We start from the raw sequence: 19,545 nt of genomic DNA on the forward strand, positions 1-19,545 counted from the left end.
GTCTTCAGAATGTGTTTGATTAACTCCCACTGCAGCCATTACTCAACAGATTTTTTTTTTTTTTTAGGGGGAGGAGAGGAAAGCTACGCTAAGGAATAGTTCGTCAGGATTGGCGCTACCCACATCTCTTAGAACGAGGAAAGTTGGTCTCCTTCCCCTCCCCCAGTACTATGCCCATTTCTCCTTCCCACACGCGAAAAAAAGACCCGCATCGTCCTGTTCGGAGGTTGCACATTCCACCTCCAGACAGTGCTTTAAATGCAGGAAATCTCACATCCGGGACATGAAAAGCGAGCAAAGACGTGGAATGCAAAGGGGGAGAGGTTCTCCCCCGCTTCTCCTCCCCTCCCTTCTTCTCCTCCGCTTTTAATGCTGGCTGAAGTAAGTAAAAAACCCCTTGATTGGAGGATACGGGAGTGGGGGGCGAAATCCTTCTCTCCTCTGCTAGCCTTTGGAAAGTTGCAGCTACAGTTGCGTTGGGCAACAGAGCTGGAGAGCTGGAAGGGGGCGGGAGGCAGGGCAGAGAAGGACCGGGGCTGCAGATCCGGGAGGCAAAAGGAATTGCGGGGAGGGTGCGGGGGGGGGGGAAATTCTCGGTCCCTGCCACAGCCAATCCCGGCAGCGATCACATCAATGCAAATAGGAGCACAATGGAGCTAGCAATAAGCGCGCTGCAGCCAAGCTTGGAGCGGGCTGCGCTTGGCTGACGGGCAGCCTCTCCAATGGCAGGCGCCGGGGGGCTGCGGGTGGCCAGTGGCTGCAGCGCGGGGGCGTGCCGGGGCCAGGCTAGGCTGTCCTTGCAGGGTGTCTGGGCTAAACTTCACCAAATAATAGCTGTTTGTATTTTGGCTGCTGCAGGAGCCATTTTAGGTAAGTTGGGCTCTGAACTTTTTATTGGCGCGCCGTGCGCGAGTGAGGGGTGCGCGGGGTGCGCAAGGCGGCCCGGGGCCAGCCTATGAATGAACTCTGCGCTCGCCGGGCAGGGCAGGCGGCAGGGGCCAAGGAGCCGGCGGCTGGTCAGGCGGCCCGGGCTCGGCCGGCGGACGGGCGGGGGGGGGAGGAGGAGGAGGGGGGGTCTTGCCAAGCGCTTAGTTTCTCCTCTCAGACACTGTCATGGCGTTGGCGATGCTCTGTCCTTGGGAAGCAGAGCTGGGCGCCGGGGGAGGGGGTGCTACGTGTGATGGTGCCCTTGCGCAGAGTTGCAAGGAGGGAGAGGAGGCGGGGGAGGATGCCCATGTGGAGCCGAGCAGGGATGCCCCGCAGGTTCCCCTTGCAGCGCAAACCTTCCCCCTTAAAGCGCAAGGCTCGGGGAGGAGAGCAAGCGGGGGATGGGGGGTGGAGGGAGGGAGGGAGGGAAGATGATCTGCAGCTCCTCCCTCTTCCCCCTGTGTGCAGGCAGGCTGTGGGCTATGGCTGTGGCTGCCGTCGCTGACCCTCTCACCCCCAGAAGTTCTCTGCGCCTGCCCACTGTTTTGCATGGGTGGCGATCGGGAGGATGCGCCGTCCAACCCCAGCTGCGACTCCCCTTGGGTCTAGTCCCACGCACTGCAGTTTGCTTTCTCCCCCCCCCCCCCAGCCCTCCCTCCGAGGCGCTCACGCACAGAAACGCGCGCGCACACACACGCACAGTCCAGCCCACCTGCCTCTTTTGCAGACCCATCCACAATACGGCCATGAGTCATGTGCATTCCTGCAACCATGACCAAGTTTGGTGCAATTCCGGGGCTAGGGAGAGATTAGCATCGAAGGAGAGTTGGAAACTCAATCCATCTCTCTCTACTCCTCCTTTCATTGTTTTGCGTCCGTGTTGCCACCTTCTGAATTATGCCGCCTGGAGGTAGTGATGTTTTGTAGAGGACTTGTAAATATTTGCAGATTAGAAAGCAAATCGGGAGGCCCTGAATTCCCAGGGTGAAAGAGCAACTCCCCATCTTGTTTGATTTTGTGACCGCCACAGCGCTGTATGTTTTGAGCTATGAGACATGTTCGGTAAGCATTCCAGAGTTTACAAAAATGGTACACAGCAAGCCTGCATGGCTGTGTGTGTGTGTGTGTGTGTCTGTGTCTTGGAGGGGGAGACATGGAACCTGCAAACTGTGTACACTGTCCCTTTGGACTAGTGACTTAAAAAGTGTACCTGTAAAACAGGGTGATGCATACTGAAATGGGACTTATCATTGAGAGAAATGTTTTCCAATAACCTGGGATTCCACATGGAGTATGAAGTTTACATACTAAAGAATGGTTATAGACCTGGTCTGCTACCAGTACTTGGTAGGTAACACCGCAGAAAAGAAGCATTTCTGCTGTGGTATACTGGCGTTCGTTAGACTGATACTGTACTATACAAGCTGTGATTTTTATGACATTTTTGTACTTCCCCCACTTTTGTAGCAAAATGTCAATTCATTGCCAGCCTCCTAACACTGCAACCAGCAAAACAACTCATTAATTTCAAATCTGGAATATCATCACCCATGGCTTCCTGACCTAGGGCAAGCAAGGGCATCTTCTAACCCTGAAGTGGATTAGAAAACACAAATGAAATCTGCTAATGAAAGCAATTAATGAGCAAGGCTTTCTGTGCTGTAAAAGCGGCAACTATCTTGTTGCCAGCTGATCCATTCCTTCTCTTTTGCTGTGTGCAGAGCAGACACAGATCTTTTGTGACTTTGCAGTGGTAGTTGCAATAGAAGAGGCATGGCAAGTCGCATTAGAGTCACTTCTCATTCACTCTGTTGTTGCTGTCTCCCTGTGAACTTGTAGTCTCATTACGCAGCCTTAATCCTCATCATTTTGATCACTTCTTTGGGGAATTCTTTATGTCTTGTACCAATGACTTTTTACTGGTAATCGGAATGGATTTCTTCGTATTGATCAATAAACTTCTCGGTCTAAATGCTAGTAAGAAGTCAAAGGGAAACCCACACACTCCCAAACAGAATACAGTGGTACCTCGGGTTAAGAACTTAATTCGTTCTGGAGGTCTGTTCTTAACCTGAAACTGTTCTTAACCTGAAGCACCACTTTAGCTAATGGGGCCCGCCGCTGTGCTGCCAGAGCACGATTTCTGTTCTTATCCTGAAGCAAAGTTCTTTACCTGAAGCATTATTTCTGGGTTAGCGGAGTCTGTAACCTGAAGCGTCTGTAACCTGAGGTACCACTGTATAAAAAAGAGGGGGGAAATCAAACGTTGTTGCTGGCTGGTGAAACCATTTTTTATAATATACCACATAAATTGCTTAAAACTTTAAAGTTGGGAATGTCTGAGACTGGTGAGGCATTTGATATTTGTGATGCTACTCTTGACAGCAGGGTTAGATGTTCTGAGAGCCAGTCTAGGGTCAATGTGATTGATGGACTGCATCAGTCACAGCCTCTCAGCTTTGGCTACATCGCACCATGGTTGTAAAGATGAAATGTGGGGAATGTATGCTGCTCTGAGCTCCCTGGAGGAAATACGAAATAAATGTGTAATAAATGAAAACAGTAAGTAAGTATTTGCTAGCCTGCATAGATTCTTCAAATTTATTAGTTTGATCCCTTAGTTTGAACCCATGTCTTGACAAAGCTAGGAGACCCTTTGACACCAGCTTTTCTATGTGGAGACAGGGTGTTGTTGTTGTTGTTGTTGTTGTTGTTGTTGTTGTTGTCAGTGTTCGAAATTAGCCAGTTGCCAGGCGCATTTTGCACCTGGCTTTTGACACTTGCAAGCAAGTGAAGGTGCCTGGGTGCCAGAATGGCGCCTGACATCTCCACCATCTGGAGGTGCATGCCTGGGGATCTTGTTGGTCGTGGTAGGAACCATTTAGTGATGAGCAGCTCCTCACCCATCTAAAGCGGTATAGCTCCGACACAGATTTACCACATCTAGTGAGAACTAGATTTTAGCTGAGCCAAAAACATGTTCTTAGGATGAAGAATCATGGCCTGCTTGTCCATTGTATCCTTGTTACTGCAATGCTTTGGTAGCATTGCAGGGATATTATCCTGGTGCTGCAAGGAAAATGTGCAGGATTGTTGTGTCAGTGATACAGTGCTTCTTGACTTAACTTGAAAAAGAGGTCCCTCTTTTTTTTTTTTAAAGTAGTGTGTACTTGTCAACTGCTGTTAGTTTGGAACACCATATTTTAGTAAAATGACTGTCCTGTTCTTGTTTTCTTTGAAATAAGTCCCACTTCGTTCAGTTGGGTTTACTCATAGTATGTAAGTGATGCATAGAATTGCAGCTGTCATTTACTGCAAGGTGTTGCCTGTATCTTTTAATAATACATGTATTATCCTGTCATTTTGCATAAAGTTCCAAGGCGGAACAGTGGTACTGCTAAGTTGTTTAGAGCAGTCCTAATGAGAAATTTCAGTAATATTATTCAGAGTTGCACCCTAGTATTGGGAGAGGCTGAGATGTCGTGTCTCTTGGGACCAAACAGGAATTGAACAACCTGTTCCTCGTATTCCCTGGTGAGAGATTGTCTCTGCAATCCCTGGTGGGACCTTTGATGAAATCACTAAATCTCTTTGGGATGTTTCCTCTCTGATGTCTTGAAAGCATGGGGCTCTGAGACTTTGCTACAAAACTTAATTTATTTGTATGTGTCCATCATCCCACTCGCTGGACATTTTCATTGGAAAGTAAAACTACTTTCATACTCATCCTTCATTAGCAAAGATACATGAATTTTAGTTTTTATTTTGTAAATTTGTTTTTTCCCTGTGGATTCCAGTTTAATTAATACACAACCGGTATCATTACAAATATGCATCTCTTCATTTTCTTTAGCATTTGCAAAACTTGGTGGTGGAAAGGAGAGCTAAATGCAAGAAGAGAAATCATTAATAAAATGATGGAGGAGATTAGAGGCAGTAGACTTTCATTCAAAGAGGCAGATCTGGAAATAGACTTGAGCTTTTGTAGGTGACAGGAGATTTTGTCAGGATAGGTTGAAATCTCTTGTTGAAAGCTGCATAAGGTGTGCATCCACAATTGCCTTTTTCGTGTGTGTGTGTGTGTGTGTGTGTGTGTAAGTTAGCATTCCTCAGGTGGGAACAACCAATTCTTTCTCTTCCCATGATAATCTGGCTGTGCAGACTGCTGATTGGCTCATCTTTGTGACAGTCATGTCAATTGCAGAGTTACTCCCCTAATCCCTTTAAGAGTAGTTCTAAGGGTGTTTTTTTTAAAGGATTTTTTTTAAAAAAAATATAAGGCTCCAAATAAACGTTTCATCAAATAAACATACTGTATGCTTGGGAGAAAGAAATTATCAAGCAAAAAAACTTAGCTGAAGGAGAAGCAGCAGCAAAAATGGTGCTGGATTTGGAGCCAGGTACGTGTGTAATTACAGGAGTAAAGGAAGCAGAGCATGCACTACAGCAGAAAAATAAAGATGCGCTGGTTTCTGGGTATGCTAGCCACACCAATAAATATTGAATGGTAGTTCTTTTCCTGGGCAGTATTATTTCAAGCTACAAGTAGGAAGATAACATGTTTGAATTATTCCCCAGTAAGCAAAAACAATCCTTTGTCTGGGACCATGGATTGCTCAGTTGGTCACAGTACAGTGCAGATAACGCCAAGATTGCAGGTTTGATCCCCCTATGGGACGGCTGCATATTCCTGCATTGCAGGGGGGCTGGATGAGATGATGCTCAGGGTCCCTTCCAACTCTACAATTCTATGATTTTGGAGAGCTCCTGGTGGCTAGGATAGGCCGCGGTGATGAGCTGGATTAAAACATATTCACTTTCCTCCCTGCCACCAGTATCACACAGGAAAAGTTTTACCACCTGGTTCTGCAAGGTCTCCCTTTAGAATTCAGGCCAATGGTGTAGCGTGGGGGTGGGGGCACAGGAGTGGTTGCCCCGGGCTCAAAATTTCAACACCCAATGCTGCCTCAACACAGCTGCGTGCTTCTGTCACTGGGCTTTGTTGAAAACAGCTTCTTCATGTCAACCAGGAAGGGACCTTTCCAGACTGCGGCTGCGATTTCCTGGGTGACGCGGATACCTTTAGGGTGGCAGTTGAATGCGCATGCATACTATGTTCGTTTGATGTTTTTAATATTTTGTTGGGAGCTGCCCAGAGTGGCTGGGGCAGATGGGCGGTATATAAATAATAACCTTTGTTGTAGTAGATGGTATTACCTATTGGAAGGGCTTTTTGGCTTATACAGAACTGCACAGGAAGAATTTCTTCCCAGTGGACCAATCAAAGGCTTGGAACAGAAGTACCGGTACTGTGGGTTCATTGGCTAGGTCAACTGAAAAGGGACTCCTCTGTATTGTACTCAGTCTTTGGGTTCTACTCCATTGTACTCAGAGTAGACCCGTTAAAATTAAAGGACCTGAATTAGTCATTAATTTCAACGCATCTGCTCTGACTATGACTAATAATTGGCTACTATCTTCTGGAATTCTCTTCTTAGAAATACCGGTATCTATCAAACCGCTTCTTTGCTTTCATTCTGCTGCCAGGCCTGGGACAACGTTGCTATAAAAAGATTTTTCCTGGCTATTAAGTGATTATCTTGATGCAATTTGTTTTTGTCTTTTCAGTTTCATTTGTATTTCAATTGTTACGGATTGCTTCTATTTACATTTGTGCTATATGTGAAATTTGCTGCTTTGTGAACTTATTTTAGTGGAACAGAGAGCAATAAATTTATTAAAATAATGATATAGACAGGTGCCGGTTTGTGATGTGATCTGCCCATCCTACATGAACACTTACTAGGGCCCTATTAAACATAGTTGAATTTTGAGTAAAGATGCATAGTGTTATACTATACTAATATTTTAGACATTATGCTGATGTCTAAAAAGAATAAAAATGTGTTTCAGAAAATCAAAACTGAGAGGGTGAGGTTGATTCAGTGTTTCTCTTGTTTACATTCAAACATCCTGAAATGTGTGCTATTTCTTCTTCAACTATTTGTATCAAAGCGAAAGAAAATCACCAATAGTTGCTTTCTAAGAGCCACTTCAAAGGTGATAGTCTTCCTTCACATATCATAGCACTAACATAATAATAATAATAATAATAATAATAATAATAATAGCATTTTAGAGTGTTCAGACACTTCATATACATTCATTCTTTACTGGCTATTGACTGAAACACACACAAAACACACATTCTCAGTCATGTGAGTGCTAAGTACAGTAGTACCTTGGGTAACAAATGCTTTGGGTTACGTGTTTTCAGGTTGCGGACCGCGGGAAACCCGGAAGTACCGGAAAGGGTTACTTCTGGGTTTCGCCGCTTGCGCATGCACAGAAGCGCCAAATCGTGTTGTGCGCAGATGTGGCACTGCAGGTTACAAACACTGCGGGTTGCGGACGTGCCTCCATCACGGATTACTTCTGCAACCCAAGGTTCCACTGTATATGGGGAAAAGGTGGAAAACCATACATTGGGTGCGTGTGATGTCTGCAGATGCACATTTGGTGTACATGCCCTAAGAGGCACTATTCAGTTGTGGCTTTCCAGCGCATCTATGCACAGCAAGAACAGATGAATATGTATGGCTTGCAAGTGCCCCCCTATTTGTTTATTTTCATAATTTACATCCCAACCATCTGTCAAAAGTACTTTAGGTGCCATACACAAAAAATGATACAGTAGTAAACATTCAACTAAAACAATCAAGCCGAATATTATAGAAGTGTGTGGTTCAAGAAAATACTTCCATGTAAGGGAAGCTGTACGCCGGCTCCCTCGGCCAGTAACGCGAGATGAGCGCCGCAACCCCAGAGTCAGACACGACTGGACCTAATGGTCAGGGGTCCCTTTTACCTTTTAAGATGAAAGTAGCATTTTAAAAGGTGCTGAAGAATGTGACTGACTGCTTTTAGGGCTTTGTGGTAAATATTAACTAGTGTGGCATCATAAATTGAGCAAACATTTTTACAATGTGTTTTTGTTTTCCCACCATGCAATGTGCAACTAAGCTTTGCATGGTTTAGTGGGGTGCAGCTGTACAGGAAAGAATGAGATAACACCATGTACCCTGAGCTGTTAGGAGGAGGGATGGAATACAAATGTGATAAATGAAGTCTGACTCTGGAGTAAGCCATTTATTAAAAGGCTGCCTTTGTGCTTCCTCTGTTTGCTCTAGGCCGTACTAGTTCTCTAGCTGATTTTTCTACTATGTTAGCAATTGCACTATCATGTGGATACTCACAGGAAAAATAGCTACCGCTCAGCTCCTCCTTTTCTCCTGCTGCACAGCCTAGAGCTAAGCCCTTCTTTGTTTTAGCGTTCTTTCCGAACCTAGACTCGTGGTTTGTCTCACTCCATTCATAACCAAAAAAGTGAACCTTTACATACTACAAGTTGCAGTTACAGGTAGGTAGCCATGTTGGTCTGCCATGGTCAAAACAAAATAAAAAATATTTTTTTTTCCTTCCAGTAGCACCTTAGAGACCAACTAAGTTTGTTCTTGGTATGAGCTTTCGTTTCAGATACTTGGTATCTGAAGAAGTGTGCATGCACACAAAAGCTCATACCAAGAACAAACTTAGTTGGTCTCTAAGGTGCTACTGGAAGAATTTTTGTTTTGTTTTGTTTTATACTACAAGTTGCTTTACTTTTATAGCAAAGACCTCAGTTTCGTGCTTCAGTATTGTTAGTTTTTAATAATTTTGATTTGTCAAAAGGCATGCCAGTAATATTTCTGACGGTATTTTCCCTTTATGTCTTCAGAGGCATTGTAAAGATTTACAGGTGGATTATGCAAAGCAAAATGCTTTCTCTTTCTGTCGGGATGGTTGCTTGAGAATGTGAACTTCTTTTTAAGAACAGCTGCAGAAACCATAAGCTTGAGGCATCTGTGCTTTGTATGACCTCTGAGACACAAACTATGATGGCAGTATTTGCTGAAACTTGGGTCTGCCTCTGTTGTGTATAAACTGGGGTGGTGAGCTCTGTTTTTTAAAGCAATGGGGCATACTGGTGAGGAGAATAAACCCCTATCCTCTTACATGAATATATGTAATTATTAAGTATCTATCTGACAGCTTACACTCAGTGGTCTGCGACTATTTTTGAGAAAAAAGTGAGGTCATCATCTGATGACCCCCCCAGCCTCCAGACTGGCCTGCCATAGATTCCCCTTTCTCCTTACTCCTTTAGCCTATAGATTAGCAAAGCTGGGCATCTTTCAAGGGCATCACAGCACTGATCTTTTTTATACCTCAAGAGCTTCAAACTCTTCACAAAATGTTTGAGTAGCAAATTCCAATACAGGCAACTCCCCATTTGCACAGGTGTTGCGTTTCGGGTCATACTATGCGTGGGCGGGGGACGCATAAGCCCACCCTGCCCTGTCCTGCCCCCTTCTGGGGTTGAAAATGGTGTGCAAGTCAGCAATCGGCAAGGCCTTGAACGCTTGCAAAATGGGAATTGCATTTGTTGTTTTGACCTTTAGCACACCTTCTTACAGTTTTAATGGAAGATAGTTCAATTAATTTAAAACAGGAGAAAATGTATTTGTTTGTAGGCAGGCGACTTTAGGTCCACTGATTTTTCAACTCAAGTAGCAACTGCAGCCATGTGGAAGCAGTTTGAAAGAAGCCTGTGAAAGGGAAGGGAGGGCAATGGGCCAGCCTTAACACCACAAGTCTATATGCATGTCTTCTAAGGAATAAGCAGGCACCCCCAAATTGAACAGTTCTATCTTGTGCTTTTGGTCTGTAACGGTAATGTTATAGTAACAGTGCCTGTGTGGGTGTGGTTTTTGAGGCAGAGATTTTCTAAGAACTGAAACACTCCTTTTACGGGCTATAAGCCTCGTTTGGGAAACGTATGGCTGACTTGCAGATTCTGTGCTACATATCTCTAGAATCCTGTGAAGGCCAGCTTCTCTTTTGGAAAGAGAAAGTGTTTCTAGTCCTCATTGTGACGGAGAAAGCTTGGAAATGTGGTTGCTGTGTTGTAAAGGCAAAATGAGCTGGAAATGTCTTCGTGTGCAGATTTTTTTAAAATGGGGCTACAATAGCAGCAGTGCCTCGCTTGGGAACATGCTCCCTCTGGAAGTTCAGTTGGTGCCAACATTGTATAGGTTTAGGCGCCAGCTGAAAGCTTGCCTTTTTGTCCAAGGTTTTGTATGGTCAGTGTGTTTCAGAGTTCTATTTTGAATTAACAAATTAATACAATATTATTATATAGAAAATATATACTGTGATTTAAATTTTTGTATTTGTACCCATAGGTGGTCCTGGGGTCTTAGGAAGGTTGTGATGTTAGCCATAAACAAACAAACAAACAAACAAACAAACAAACAGAAGGTTATTCTGATATTACGTTTCTGTGCAGTTGCACCATTAGGGTCTTCAGTGCATTCTCTTGGACCATTAGGCCCTGCTTATTCAACTTGTTTTGACAGGCAAAAATACTGTTAACAACATTGGAGAACCCATGATCTAGTGCAGGGATGTTGAGGATGCCCTCAACAGATTGCCTAAGGGAATGTAGCCCTTGGCTGAAAAAAGGCCCCCTACTCTTAATGTACACTGTGCAAAACTTAGCACATTGTGGTTTGCTGTGTTTAAAAGGTAACCTATGAAATGTGTCACAGTGCTTCTTTCTTACAGGATTGAGACGTTGATCTGTGTCTGTATATATTTTTGGGGTGTTCGTGCATGGGTAGTACCTATGCTGGGGGACATGTCATGCTCCTTCTAAGGTATTTTGTCTACCTTTGCTCCCCACCCTGCACTCAGCTTTCACCTGTGGCTCCTACAAGCTGTCAGCATGTGACAGTGGCCACACCCTGGGAATGGCTTTGATTGGCTGTCTAAACCAGGTGAAGGTAGCTGATGGATCTTAAACCTCAGTGAGTTAGGGATTTCTCCTGCATGCGAGGACAATCAAGTGCTGACCCACCACTGTCCGCCTGCTTCAGTGGGTGCTTGGAGCTCTGAGGACTGTGATATCTAAGCATCTCAGAACATAAAGGGCACAGTCCAGGAGAATGATCTCCTGTGCTTTCCTCCTTGAAGTGAATGGGAGATATGCAAGAGCAGCAGAGCTTGCATAGGAGACCTTCTTGTTGAATTATGCCCATGATTTTGCAGTGCACCTGAAAGGTGAATAAAATATTGAATAATTCTTTTAAAAGACATGAATGGTAGTTTTCAATGAAGAAAAATGATAGTGCTTTAAAAATAAATCTACTTGAAATTAACGTTATTTCAACCCGTGTAAAACCCTAAGCTTAGTGCAATTTATTATGTCACTTGAATAAAGTTTAGAAATATGCTGACTCAATGAGCCCTCATCAAACTTTAATGACTTTTTATATGCAGGCTGTTTCCCCTCCTTCTTATACGATGCTCAGGCCATAGTAAGGAACATCTTTAACAAGATTTCAAGGTGAATCTTTATAAATATAGATCAGGTTGTCATATATTGAAGGATTGTGGTTTTAAAGCAAACACTTAATAACGTGCTTGATTTTTCACACTTCCGTGAATTGTGCTAAATTTAGTAGAATGCCTTGCAAGGTGTAAAGTGTGCATTTACAGCAGAATGGGCCTTGCATCCTCAGAATTGGAAAATACACATGCCTGATCTTACATGCGTGACCTTGAACTTGGAGGAGTGTCGTATTCCATGCTGCCTCATAGGTTTTGTCAGATTGATGGTGTTTGAGGTTTGGAGGCAGCCTTGACTTTGAGGGCCTCTAGCGGGTGGCGCTGTGGGTTACACCACCGTGCTGCTTGGGCTTGCCTATCGAAAGGTTGGCGGTTCGAATCCCTGCGACAGGGTGAGTTCCTGTTGTTCGGTCCTAGCTCCTGCCAACCTAGCAGTTTGAAAGCATGCAGTGCAAGTAGATAAATAGGTATCGTTCTGGCGGGAAGGCCTTTCCGTGCGCTGCTCTGGTTTTGCCAGAAGCTGCTTAGTCATGCTGGCCACATGACTCGGAAAAATTGTCTGCGGAAGCGGACAAACACCGGCTCCCTTGGCCTGTAAAGCGGGATGAGCGCCACAACCCCAGAGTCGTTTGTGACTGGACTTAACTGTCAGGGGTCCCTTTACCTTTACCTTTAGGTAAAAATAGCCTTCCTACTTTGCAGCATAGGAGTACATGGCTGATTTATTTTTATTTGCAAAATAACTTGATTGTTACTCTTTTTTAAAAAGATGGTGTTGGTGGTGATGAGTATGTATAACTCACGAATAGGATTAAGGGACACTTTTGCCTGAGGGATTGTACACTTGGAATTTCAACACTCAACAGTTGCTTGAGGTCGAGAAATGGATAACAGCTGTTTTTGGAGGAAATCAGGGCTGCTGCTGGCAAAGGAATTGGGCATGATAACATATTGACCACCTAGTATTGCAGTAAGCATAAGAAAAGCCCAATCAGTCCACCCACCTCTTTCCCACAGCTAGATTTATTTATTATTATTTTTTATCCCATTTATTGACCATGTCCCATAAAATACCTTGAAGCAATAGGTGCTTATGGGAAAGTCAAAAGTGGGACTTGAGGACAGCATCCCTACACCACTTATGCTCTCCAGCAGATGATGTTCTGTCAGCACATAGCCAATGATGGCCCTGTAAGCCACAATAATGAAATGGAACCTCCAAATTCAGAGGCAATCTTATATGATTCCAAAAACTATAGCTGGGCAATACCATTATTAGAACCAACCCAAATGTCACAAAATAGCAAGCAAGCTCTCAAATTCCTCATAATTCTTCCTCGGGCTTTCTGTTCCTATGGATTTGTCTCAGTCCCTTTTAAGGGCATTTAGCTACCAGCTAGATGCCCTGGAAAAGACCCTGATGTTGGAAAAGATTGAGGGCACAAGGAGAAGGGGACAGCAGAGGATGAGATGGTTGGACATTGTTCTCGAAGCTACCAGCATGAGTCTGACCAAACTGCAGGAGGCAGTGGAAGACAGGAGTGTCTGGCGTGCTCTGGTCCATGGGGTCACGAAGAGTTGGACACAACTAAATGACTAAACAACAACAACAGCTAGTAGCTATCACTCCTAGCTTTTTCAGATCTGCTACTAGTTATTATGGTCCCCAAATACTAGTTTCTTTAGTCTTAGGTTGAATTTGTTGCAACAATAGGGGTTGATTATTCTCTATAGAGCTTCCTTGGAGTGCACTGTTAAAACCAAGGGTAATGTCTGCATGCTGGATTATTATATCCACTGTTTGCAGGCTACAGCACCTTTTGCAGAGGACTGGTCAGTAAACTCAGTTCTCAACTGCATTAACTGAGTTCTGGTAGCGACAGTAGTGCTGTAGTCCATTCTTCTCTTTATTCGTGTGTGTCCTCATGGAGCTGAATATTCAGCTGGTAGCCATCTGGCTTTTTTTGACTTTGCCACCCCAATGCTAAATGCCAATGCGACTTGCCTGCCTGTCTGCAAGAAGTCTAGTGATTTTGCAAAGCCATTGATTATGGATTCATCAGTCTCAGACACATTTAAAGTTACTTTCTAGAATGTGGTTGGCCTGTTTGGACTGCTTCCCACAAAATAGCCTCCTCTTTTCCCGTAGTTTTGTATAAATTAGTTTTAGTATAAATTATTTGTTGATAGAACTAACTTTTAAGTAAGAGGGAAAAAAATCTTGGTGATCAGTGCACAAACAGTGCATTGGTTGCTGTTCAAAGAAATACGTTGATTACTTAAAAGCATTATAAGTGTAATAAACACGTATTCTGTTAGGTCTCTTCTTGAATTAAAGTATACCTTAAAGGTAAAGGTACCCCTGACCGTTAGATCCAGTCGCGGACAACTCTGGGGTTTCACGCTCATCTCGCTCTATAGGCCGAGGGAGCCAGCGTTTTTCTGCAGACAGCTTCCGGGTCATGTGGCCAGCATGACTAATCCACTTCGGATGAACCAGAGCAGCACATGGAAACACCGTTTACCTTTCCGCTGTAGTGGTACCTATTTATCTACTTGCACTTTGAGGTGCTTTCGAACTGCTAGGTGGGCAGGAGCTGGGACGGAACAACGGGAGCTCACCCCGTTGTGGGTATTTGAACTGCTGACCTTCTGATCGGCAAGCCACAGCGCCACTCGCGTCCTTTTAAAGTTCAATACATTATTGAGCTTTAAATGGCTGTGCTCAAACAATAAGTCTGCTCTAAGTCAGTCTTTGCCAATCTGGTGCCCTCCAGCTGTTTTGGACTTCAACTCCTCTCAGCCTCAGCCAGCACGCCCAAGTTGTCATCCCAAACAGCTGGAGGGTACTAGGTTAGTGAATATTGCCAGAAACCCGGGTTACCATGAATGAGCAGCTAGTGCAGTCTGCCGAATTGTTCACACTGTGTTCCTCCGCTACTGCCTGGGGGTGGGAGGGTTTGCACAGAAAATGTCGTTGTGAACAAACCAAAACTATAGCCTTTGCTATAAAAGGAAAACTGTCTTCACATTATTGTGCAGGTGTAGAAGGCATCACTGCATTTAACAGCGAAACTCAGGAACTGAACGTGTGTCATTTTAAATAGAGTACCGACTTAAGGATCAGCAGGAAACTGGATTTTATGGTTATGTTTTATACATTCAATATTCAGAATTACTATAAACCAACATATATCCATTATGATAGAGCACCAGGTGCTATGATTGTAACCAAAATATTAAACTATTTGTGAATCGTTATACAACTCAATATATTGCATATTATATCCTTTACTTTTACATACTTAAAAATGTGGAAAATCTGTAGTACACATTTTTTTAAAAGAAAAGCTTTTTAATGATTTAAGCAAGAACCTATACTTCACTGGCATACAAGAATAAAGAAAAGCAATGCAATTAAATGAAAATGAAAATTGAAATGCACACATACAAATGCAAATGTGGGTCATTTCATTCACAGTTCCTGGTGTGTGGACAGGGGTAGTATTATATATATATACACACACACAGTCCTTGAGGTTTTATGATAGTCTCACTTAAAGCTGAAAAGTTACTAAGAATTTCAAATAGCAGCATATTTCATAGTAAACGTTTTAACATTTTTACCATCATTAATGTATAAAATATTTATTGCCACATTGTTGAAAGTTAATTTGTTTTTGTTTGTCCTCTAGTGTACCTTAATTTTTGAGTTAATTTTTCTGCAGCAACATGGGCCATATTTGACTGTACCACAAATGCTTATTTAATCCCTCTGAATATTTCAATTTTCTTGCAATAACCATCCTGGCAGCTGACAATAAATATAGAATCAATTCTTTATCCAAACTGTCTTCATTTGGCCCATCCCATATTCCCAGTAATGCTGGCAAAGAGGCTCGTTACAATTCTTGTTTTGTTATTAAAATAATTTCTAAGAACAGCGTTGCCCAAAAAGCTGCCACTGGGGGGGGACACCATAAGTGAAAGTATAAACCTTTATTTTTCTTTTTCTTTTTATGGCCAGCAGCATTTTGGGGACAGATTGGCTCACAATTCTGAACCTTCAGTGCAGTTTTCAGGACAACCAGAACAAAACAAAAATGTTCATGTGAACTTCTTGTTCTCATGTAGTCCGCCATGTATGCACTTGAGGCTTAAGAAAAATCCCACAGGGAAGATAAACATGTTTCATGGCTCAATAGACAATGGCTCTGAGCATGAGATGCTTGTACATGTTATATGCAAATCTCTCTTTCTGTCTCAGAGGGGCAGTGAGTGCCTGAATAATTCTGATCAGCCAGGTCTTGGTAAAGATGTAAAGATACCAGTTTTTAAGGGAGATTGTTTCTGGAATAATTGGACTTGCCATTAAAAGCACTGTAGAAGAGATGCTTTTAAATTTGTGGTCTATGGGAAATTTTCTGGTGCTTTATTTTGCCATAGAAAAACGTATTTTTCATAAGTTTATTAGTAGCAACCAATAGATGCCAATGGCAAATATAATAAAAGGTAAGTTTGGCAGCTTCCAAAATTATAATTAGTGTTTTTCTCCCTAGCAAGTAGGTAAGTCAGAACATCATCCACAGTTTTGGGGGATACTAACATTTATTAACATTGCAGAAGTTTTCAGTGCTCCCCCCCTGCAAACAATGCAATGAAAATATGGTGTACATGCTGTTGTCTTTGAATTTTTGCATTCCAAAAAGACTTTATTCTTAACAGAGCATTGGAACCGCATTAAATGCACTGTTAATTTCCTCCCTTAAATATTTCAGGTCAAATTGTATTGTATTGAGACAAAAAATGGGGGCATTTTTAAAGCATGGTTTACTAAACACATGTAATAAACATGCTAAATTAGATCACTCTCTAGGGCATCAGAAAATTTCAGTGCTAATTAGCCAAATTTGTATGGGGGGGGGGAATGTCTTGGATTTTATTTTACACTTCAAAATTTTCTAGAAAACCCACATTGCTATCCATCGACCACTGCACAAATGCTTCATTCAGGTGATCAACAGAAAGGTTGTAGAGCAGTGAGCATATTTTCACTTTCATAGAATTGAAGAATTGTAGAGATGGAAGGGACCACAAGGGTTATCTAGTCTAACCCCTGCAATATAGGAATTTGCCCTGCACGAATACTACCCCCCCCCCGATAACACAGATCTACTGCACATAATTTTGCTCACAAAACAGGCACATCCATTGCATCCAAAGTGAAAAACTGTATTAAAACATGAATCACGTGTGTTCTTCGATTTGTAGAACAAAAAAAGTTTATAAGTGGCCTGAGAATTTATGGTTTTAGAGGAAAGAAGTTATCTGGTAGTTGCAAACTCGCTTGTGATTTTCATTGAAATGAAGGACTATTGTCCATATGGCAAATAGCCCGAGAAGCAGTCCTCATGTTTTGACCCTTGAAGAAAACTTAGATAATTTACATAACAAAAATTGTTCTGCTAAATTTACAGAGAATTGAATTGAGTGAGAAATTTTGAATGGTCTATATTTTCTGCTAAATGAGGACAGAATGTGTGGCGGAGGTGCTGGAAAATTTTAAAAATATGGCAGAACCAATTAAATCATTTATGTCAAGTGATTAAATTCAATACTCTGTAAAAATACTTTTTAAACTGAATAACAGAAGTTGTGGCCATTGGTTTGCAAGTTCCTTTAAAAAGAGTTTCCTCTGTTACTTTGAGATACTTGTTTCTTGAGCTCCTGCTGGTTTAGATATTATACTTGGTATGGCATTGAGATGCTATTTTACAACCTTGATGGATTGATTAGGCTTGCTTTGAAATCAGTAACTGTAATTGTACCCTACTGATCACTTTAGATCTTTGGCGGCCTTTAATACTGTTGATGGTGGAGGACCTGCTGCGCTTTTACAAGAGCATTCTGGAATGGTGGTGGTTGATATTTTCAGGGGTGCCTCTGAAGATGGTGCTGCGGTATCTTGAAGGGGCCTCTCCTATCCCCCTTCTTGTTCAAGATACATGTAAGAAGTATGTGTGAAATGGAGTGGAAATCAGTTATGCCTTGCATAGGCTCTGCTCTAGCTTGCTTTACCATCTGTTCTGGCCCTGCAGTTTCAGTGCTTACTTCAAGATCCCTTTATGGAAAAGCTCCTAGTTTCAGGTAAGCTGGTGAGGTCAAGCAAAAGGAATGGATTTGTGATCTGGAGCAAGGGAGGAGGATTGGTGCATCTCTGAAGATGAAGTTTAGCCCTCTTTTGTCAGCTTTGTGGCCTTGGCATGGGCTTTCAAATCCATTGCTGGGATTTTGATTTTGTAGCAGTTGCCATTCCACTCTTCATGTTGTGTACAGTGGTACCTCAGGATACATATGCTTCAGGTTACATATGCTTCAGATTACATACTCCGCTAACCCAGAAATAACGCTTCAGGTTAAGAACTTTGCTTCAGGATAAGAACAGAAATTGTGCTCTGGCGGCGCAGCGGCAGCGGGAGGTCCCATTAGCTAAAGTGGTGCTTCAGGTTAAGAACAGTTTCAGGTTAAGAACGGACCTCTAGAACGAATTAAGTTCTTAACCCAAGGTACCGGTGTATTGTTGCTTTCTCCTGTTCTGGCAACTTCTAACAGCATCTGTGCAACTTAGCTGTCCGAGGTGTATGCATGTTGTTGTTCAGTCGTTCAGTCGTGTCCGACTCTGTGTGACCCCATGGACCAGAGCACACCAGGCACACCTATCTTTCACTGCCTCCCACAGTTTGGCCAAACTCATGCTAATTGCTTCGAGAACACTGTGCCCGCCATCTTTCCCAACATCAGGGTCTTTTCTAGGGAGTCTTCTCTTCTCATGAGGTGGCCAAAGTACTGGAGCCTCAACTTCAGGACCTGTCCTTCCAGTGAGCACTCTGGGCTGATTTCTTTAAGGATGGATAAGTTTGATCTTTTTGCAGTCCATGGAACTCACAAGAGTCTCCTCCAGCACCATAATTCAAAAGCATCAATTCTTCAGTGATCAGTCTTCTTTATACACTTCCATACATTACTACTGGGAAAACCATAGCTTTAACTATATGGACCTTTGTCAGCAAGGTGATTTCTCTGCTTTTTAAGATGCTGCCTAGGTTTGTCATTGCTTTCCTCCCAAGAAGCAGGCGTCTTTTAATTTTGTGACTGCTGTCACCATCTGCAGTGAAGGTGCATGCATACATACATGCAGAAAATGAGTCAGCCTGCCTTCTCTCTTCTGATAGAGTTAGTGTATCTTGATTTCAGTAAGGCTGTAGACAAAGGCCCCCATGATGTTCTTGGGGAGAAGCTGGTAAAATGTGGACTGGACAAGGTAACTGTTAGGTAGATTTGTAGCTGGTTGACTGACCAATCCCAAAGAGCATTCACTAATGATTCTTGATTATCGTGGAAAAAAGTGATAGGTGATGTGCTACAGAGTTCTGTCCCGGGCCTGTTGTTGTTCTGCGTGTTTATAAATGACTTGGATGAAGGAATTGAGGGGATGCTCATCACATTTGCAGATTTCTTTATTGATGGAGTCTTTGAAGCAAGCACTATCCCTTGAACTTAGAGAAGGTTATGATAAATATACAGGGTGGAATTCAACAGTGTTTTCTTCCATCCATGGTTCTGGTGGTTGTCCTGACCCTGCTCCCCAAGCCAATTTTGGGGGTGCTAGGAGGAGGGGGGAAGCCTCATTGTACAAGCAGAGCTCATTGTGCAGGGCTTCTGCTGACCTGGCTGATTAGGTGAATCTTGCCCATTGATATATTCTTATTCATTATTTATCATATTAATGAATTGCTTCCTATTAAGCACCCCAAAGCAACGTACAATGCAGTAAAAAAATGTACACAGAACAATAGCCCTGTTTAAATATCCCCATTTAAAAAGCCTCCTCTTTCTTAATTCCGATCTTCCAATAAGCAGAGATCAGGAACCTGTGGCTCTTCTGATGTTGTTGGATTCCAGCTCTTATTAGCCTCAGTCAGCATGGTCAGTGGTCAGGGATGATGGGGGTTGAAGCCCAACAAACATTGGAGGGCCACAGCATCCCCATGGAAACCTGCTTTCTTTTACATACTTCAGTAGTTAAATCAAAATAGACGTGCATCACGTGTACAGTTAGCTTCTTTTGGTGCAGAATTTGGGTTACCTTGTTGCTGAATTTCAGCGTGA

At 43.0% G+C, this 19,545-nt stretch overlaps 1 protein-coding gene across 5 annotated transcripts in view; it reads left to right on the forward strand.

Annotated features, from left to right (window-relative positions):
* Positions 1-217: 217 nt before the first annotated feature.
* Positions 218-19,545, forward strand: part of CHD6 (chromodomain helicase DNA binding protein 6) — a 97,160-nt gene continuing 77,832 nt past the window's right edge. For 3 of the 5 annotated variants that reach the window (XM_033153228.1, XM_033153232.1, XM_033153233.1), the window contains exon 1: positions 669-870. The gene's annotated coding sequence lies outside the window, so the exon portion shown is untranslated. Of the gene's footprint in view, positions 382-661; positions 871-19,545 lie in introns of those variants that run through there. The other 2 variants (XM_033153229.1, XM_033153234.1) reach the window with 2 other exon arrangements.

Source organism: Lacerta agilis, chromosome 6, assembly GCF_009819535.1.
Source record: "Lacerta agilis isolate rLacAgi1 chromosome 6, rLacAgi1.pri, whole genome shotgun sequence".
In the NCBI taxonomy this organism is placed as follows: Eukaryota; Metazoa; Chordata; class Lepidosauria; order Squamata; family Lacertidae; genus Lacerta; species Lacerta agilis.